At 41.0% G+C, this 6,446-nt stretch overlaps 1 protein-coding gene across 1 annotated transcript in view; it reads right to left on the reverse strand.

The window, feature by feature from the left end:
* The window catches only part of LOC101857518, a 22,059-nt gene that overhangs the window by 6,103 nt on the left and 9,510 nt on the right, over positions 1–6,446 (reverse strand). The gene's annotated exons all lie outside the window — the stretch shown is intronic.

A 6,446-nucleotide genomic window follows, 5' to 3' on the forward strand; every position in this document is an offset into this window, starting at 1 on the left:
AGCGCTCAAACACTAACAAACTGACAAGATCTTTCGCTGCCTATAGCCGGGTACCCATTCCCACCTGGGTGAAGTGAGGAAAATTCGTGTAAAGTGTCTTTCCCAAGGACACAACGTCGGGCCCTCGACGGGATTCGAACCCACGACCTTACGGTTGCGAGTCCGAAAGCTTAACCACTAGGTTGCTATTCCATCGTCTCCGCTTGGATCTATCATCAAGTAGGGTTGTTCCCTTGAAGAATACCCTCTGGAAAAGTTCGGGGGGGGGGATAATTAGAAAAAAATACAAGTAATATATTATTGTAACTATTTATACGCCATGTCTTGTATTGGTGATCTGGGGTGTTCATATGGAGGATGTGGAGGTGTGGGAAGGGAGTGACGGAGCACTTTGAAATCTATGTCGGTGCTTATTTATTATTTGCTTCAAATTAAAGCGTCAAGTTATAGCTAACAGTAGCTAAAGGTAGCCCCAACGCAATCTTCATAACAAGATAACAAGTTAACACGTGAACCACTTGTTTTACAGTCATAAAATGGAACTTGCAGTTTTCCGGTACAAAGTGCTTTATCTTTGCATGGGTTGCTAAAGTTTTTGAATTCCAACATGACATGGATACTTTTTATACGCAACACGATTTTAGTTTTGTTCTGTGAGCCCAGACCGTTTCAAAACTTTTAAAGTTCTGTAATTTATAATGAAAATAAGGTTTTCATTTTATTTGCCATTTTTGGGGGTAGAAATTAAAAGTAGTTTACTTTGGTGCTGAGAGCTAGTTTAACGGCAGCGTTGAATAGAAAGTAATGATTTCACACAATGGATAAATAATTGTCAATGAGAGCAACAACGAAAACACACACACACACAAAGTGTGTAGGCCCTATGTGTTGGTGTGTGTGGGGGGGGGGGGCACTAAGGCACAATTTCCTACTAAGTGTATTTAAAGTTTGAGAATAGCTTACATTACTTTTTTGCCCTCTAAAGATTTTGTCGTGGTTTCTGTGAAATATGAGTTCAGCAGTGGCGGCTGACATTTCGGTCCAAGCTGACGTGATTCTACCCTTTCACTTGAGATGAGCGTTTCTGTTGACAAACGAAACAAGAGATAAAAGAACAAACCAGGCTCGGTTTAACCGTGCTGTTGAAGATTTTACTGAAGCCAGATGTCTAAAAAATAATTTCAACTTGTAGAAGATTCGCCATCAATTTTTTAAGGATAACATGACAAGAAAACAGAACGATGGAAAAGCGGTATAGAAAACTTTCAGAATAATAGAAAGTTCAGACAGCCGGTAACAAAGGAACCACTGAAAGAATTTGGTATATCACTATCTATCTTTGTAAAGGCTTTATTTTATCTTCACAAAGATGAAGATTATTTTGACAGTAAAGCTACTAATAATCATACTAAAAGTGCTCTGTCCTCAGCGGAGCTGAAACGTGCACATTTGATCAAAACAGAGTGTGAATTCAAAGAACGATGAAAAGCAATTGGAAAGACAGAATAATGACTGTAAGTACTCGTTTTACAGGGGAAAGCAACATTTCTAATTTGTATTTTGGACACATACTAAGGCTGGGCGGACTGCACAAAACAGTGGACGAAGAAATAGGAGGGCCAGGCGGCCAATGGAAACATGATATAAATGACTGCACTGGAGGCTGATGGCTAATTGAGTGCATGCCAATGGCGAACGGCAGATAGGTTTAATAAGCCATGGCACGTCTGTCCCAACGTGTGAGGCCGTCTAACAACAGTTAGGAGTCTAGTAGAAAAGGCAGTGACTGTACAGTTGGAGGTAATACTCACATGACGCGACACCATATCGCAAGCCCTTATAAACATTGAGTCTCTGACCGTCAAACTGAGCTAATCTATGGAACCCCCTCCCCCAAACTCCACCCCTGATTTTACTAACACAGAATCATGAATTCATGTCAAGCACAAATCAGATTTCAAAATGCGATAAGAGCTTCAATCTGTTCTTTAAGACAATGTTCCCAAAAGAAGAAGATGCACACAGACGGACAAACACACACACAAGCTCAGACATGTGTTTACAATGTGTTTTCATGGGTCACAGTAGCAACGAAACAAGGACGTCATAAAACAAAAATGTTCATTGCTACTCACAAATATGACTCACCTTCATGGTGCACTCTCTCAGATCACAAGCAATGGACATTGTCATGGCCAAAAGCCACGGGTGCATGGTTTACAAAGATTACACGCTAAACATTGAACAGATCCTATATTTTTCGCTCAAAGTTGCATCGTAGTCATAAAGAACATTTCTCATTATACATTTTCTGCACTCTTTTATAGTGAACGACACAGAAAATGTTGGCAATCTTTTTGTATGCCATTTATTAAACTATTTGCTAACTCTTAAGAACTTTGGTGCAATGTTCATATTCCTTTCCAAACGACCCCTCCAGCCCCCCCCCCCCCCCCTCCCCCCTCTGTTTTTCTGAAGGCGATATTCTATCAAAACATATACACATTCTATAATATTGGACATTTTGAACGATTACCTCTTGGCAGACGTTTTCATGGCGAAAAAAAAAATATTAAAAAAGGAAATAGACGAACAAGACCCATCATACCTCTTAAAACAAACCAGTAGAAAGTAAGAATAAAACAAGAAAACACATAATATGTTGTCTGTTGTGCTACTTTGACTTTTTGAGTTAGCTTGATAGATAAGACATCACTATGGCTGTCCACAGATCATGTGGCGTGCTTTGTACTTGGCACTTTTATGGGTTTATTGTCATTTTCCTCTTGTCATACAAGCCGATTTGGGGCTATTTTCCTCTCTACGACGGTTCGGAGGCGTGATTCAAGCTTACACAGATGCATGTAACTCAGGGAAATCAAGTCCATGGCTTCAACTGTTAGAGGGCGTATTGAATTTGTTGAGTTTCTTTTTGTTTTGTTCTGGGGGAGAAAAGACGGAAAGGAGTGTCTCTCTTTCCATGTATTTTCAAGTACATTTTGAAACATTCAAACTAAATAATGATTAAGGACCGCTCAGCAGCTCAGCAGGTATGGTGCTCGACTGTCTATCCGTTTTCTTAACCCTCTGATCCTAAGCTTTGTAGGATCGATCTCTTTGCCATCTCGGATGAGGACGTTAAAGAACCCTTGGCGGTTCGGAAGTCGAAAAAAGAGAATGACTTTAGAGTCGCCGTCCAAACAAAATTAATTATCAATTCCCACTCCAAAAAAAAGGTTCATCACACTGTTACAATAGAGTAATTTAGACTACTGTATACTGACTCTCTCTCTCTCTCTCTCTCTCTCTCTCTCTCTCTCTCTCTCTCTCTCTCTCTCACACACACACACACACACACACACACACACACACACACACATACACACACACACACACACACACACACACACTGACACACACACACGTACACACAGACTGTCTCTCTCTTTTTCTCTCTCTCCCTTCCTCTCTCATCCCTCTCCCATTCCCTCAATCTATCTATCTATCTATCCATTTATCTATCTATCTATCTATCTATCTATCTATCTATCTATCTATCTATCTATCTATCTATCTATCTATCTATCGTGCGAAAATTCTTTTAGGAATTCACTTGACCCTCTACGAAATATTCGGGTGATCCGCTCTCTGTTGGGCCAACATGGGTGTATCCCTGACGTCACGCGCTGAAGATGGATTTTTAAGAAGGGAGAGCTCAACAAGACCTTTATTAGAATCTATCTATCTATCTATCTATCTAACTATCTATCTAATATATACATCCCCATTTCGAAAAAAAAACCGGAACACTGTTTAAACACAACCCGGTAGAAACGAAAGAAAATAAACAAAAAGAAGAAAAGTCTCTAGAAATTTTGCCAGTTAACTGTCTCCAACTCAAGCCACGTGGGGGGGGGGGGGGGGGGGGGCTCTCGTGTTCTAGAGGTTACGGTGTTTATGCCATTTAATTAATAGATCCCGGGTTCGAAAACTAACAACGACGGAAAGTTTTTGTCTCTGAAATTTCCTCCTTTCACCTCCTTTTATGCTCCCTAAACATGTTCTGTCATCTGTTTTCGTCTTCAATTTCGCTCTGGGCTCCTGGCTCTATCTGCAACCTTTCTACTGATATTCCTTGGCTCCTTCTTACTGCTGTCTTTCAGCCACACACCTGATCTAAGGCTAGGTAAGATTACATCTTGCCTTCTCGGATAAGGGCGAAAAATCTCGAAAGCGCAAATTGCGCACGTGAAAGATCCCTTGGTGGTCGAAAATTGATAAGAGTAGGCCATCCTGGCAATATTCAAAATTAATTCCTACCAAACTGAAAATGCTTAATGTGTAACGTGCGCTCATAATTATTATGACCTTATGCAGTTCCGAGTGCCATAAAACACCTACCAAACAAACAAACAAACAAACAAACAAACAAACAAACAAAAACAACTCCGGTCTTATCTGTCTCTGTCCTGTCATATCCTCGCTTGGCGACAGGCCAAGCTTTGGAAGAAAAATAATTCACGTTTTATTTTTTTTAAATACTATTTCACGAGGGATAGTTAATTCTGCGAACAGCAGAGGTGCAGTTAGATCTAATGGCCAGTGGCTACTTTGTTGCAAGTCACCGAACTGCACAAGCATCATTTTTCTGTACCAAAATAACATCTTGCCTCTAGTACTTTCCAGGTAAAGATGCATGCTTTCTCTTGATTTATTTAGGATAATTAATGTGACTGGTTTCATGTAAAGTAACCAAAGTAGCCCTATTATATAAAAAGTTGATATTAGTGATAGTGTTCCTAACCTCACCCATTTCTCCAAAGTTCCCAAATTCCACCCCCCCCCCTCCTCTCTCTCTCTCTCTCTCTCTCTCTCTCTCTCTCTCTCTCTCTCTCACTCTCTCTCTCTCTCTCTCACTCACTCTCTCTCTCTCTCTCTCTCTCTCTCGCTCTCTCTCTCTCTCTTAAATTCCCCTTCTCTCATTACACATGGATATGGTTCATGTAGGTGTGTGTATGTGTGTGTGTGTGTATGTGTGTGAATGTCTGTGTGTGTGTGTGTGTGTGTGTGTGTTTGTGTGTGTACGTGTGTACGTGTGTGCACGTTCGTGCATGTGTGTATCGTTAGATGGTCTCACAATGTGCATTTTGTATTGTTTGATTTGTCAGTTGAGTGGTAATTTCGCATTGAACAACACTTATAGCTCTCTTGGGATTAGGTGCTATTTAAATTCTCATAATTATAATTCAAGACAAATTCTCCTAGATCATGGTGGGAATATTAACTGCTGTTCCTAAAAGTAAGACGCTTCAAAGTTCAGCTGCCACTCATTTTTCAACCCTAAATTTTAAGCCGGTAATAACACGCATGGACCAGAGGACGCCAACCAGTCAACGTTCCCTGTTTCGTTAGTTGAGCCTCGACCCGGGGTTATTTTTTAAAGATGTAACCACACAAGCAGCAATGACACCTGACTGGGGTTATTGCCATTTTGTCTGGTTAATTCACACCGTCGGCACAGGATCTTAAGCATTTTTTTTCATGTAGAATTTTTGTTTAACATCAAATAATCTAGGCATGGTTTTTAGTATCAGATTCGTGGTAAATTTGATGCAGATAATATTAATCTGGAAAAAGGTGGCATAAAAAAAGAGATTTTGTTTTTTTACCCAACCACTCCACTAATGGTGGGCCGATGGAAAAATATTAGGTGCAGCCCCATTTAGACCAGATGAACAGGTAAATTTATTTCACGGGGTAGTAATCGGGCGAATTAACGATTCTAGTTATTAGCGGCATCGATACATGCCTGTCTATGAATAATTTTATGACAAAAGTCAAACAAACACGCTTACATGGAAATCACGAGATTGCGAGGTCGGGGGTTCGAGCCTCAGCTCAGTCCGACGTTGTGTCCTTGGGAAAGGCCCTTTGCCAGAATTTCCCACTTGGCTCGGTCCTTTCGGAGATGGACGTTAAACCCGGAGGTCCCGCCCCTGAAATAACCTAACAGTGTTTATACTTACTTTACTTTTACTTTACTTTATTCTTCCGCTTGTACCGGTGGGTGTCGCGGGGAGACTCAGGCGTCGGTCTAAAGCAAGGCGAGTGGCTTGTAGGAGGGACATCCCGTGATATGAGCTCTGAGGGTGTCTGCTACAACAGTGTTGACAGGGGCGTTAAACCAATACCGTTTCACCTTTCTTCACGCTTACACAATTTTGAGGGTAGCGTCCCTTTTGAAACAGATTTTGCATACTCGGTCCTTTTTTAACCAGCCGAACAGGTAAATTGATTATTTATTACTACTTGGAGAGTTTAATGTATATGTTTAGCTGGTCCAAAAGGGATCGGGCATTACGTAAGCTGCTCCAAAAAGAAAGCATCCTTCAAGGGTGGTTTAACGGAGTGCATTAAAATAAGCAAGGGGGAGAGGGGGGAGGGGG

Source organism: Aplysia californica, unplaced genomic scaffold, assembly GCF_000002075.1.
Source record: "Aplysia californica isolate F4 #8 unplaced genomic scaffold, AplCal3.0 scaffold00755, whole genome shotgun sequence".
Lineage (NCBI taxonomy): Eukaryota > Metazoa > Mollusca > Gastropoda > Aplysiida > Aplysiidae > Aplysia > Aplysia californica.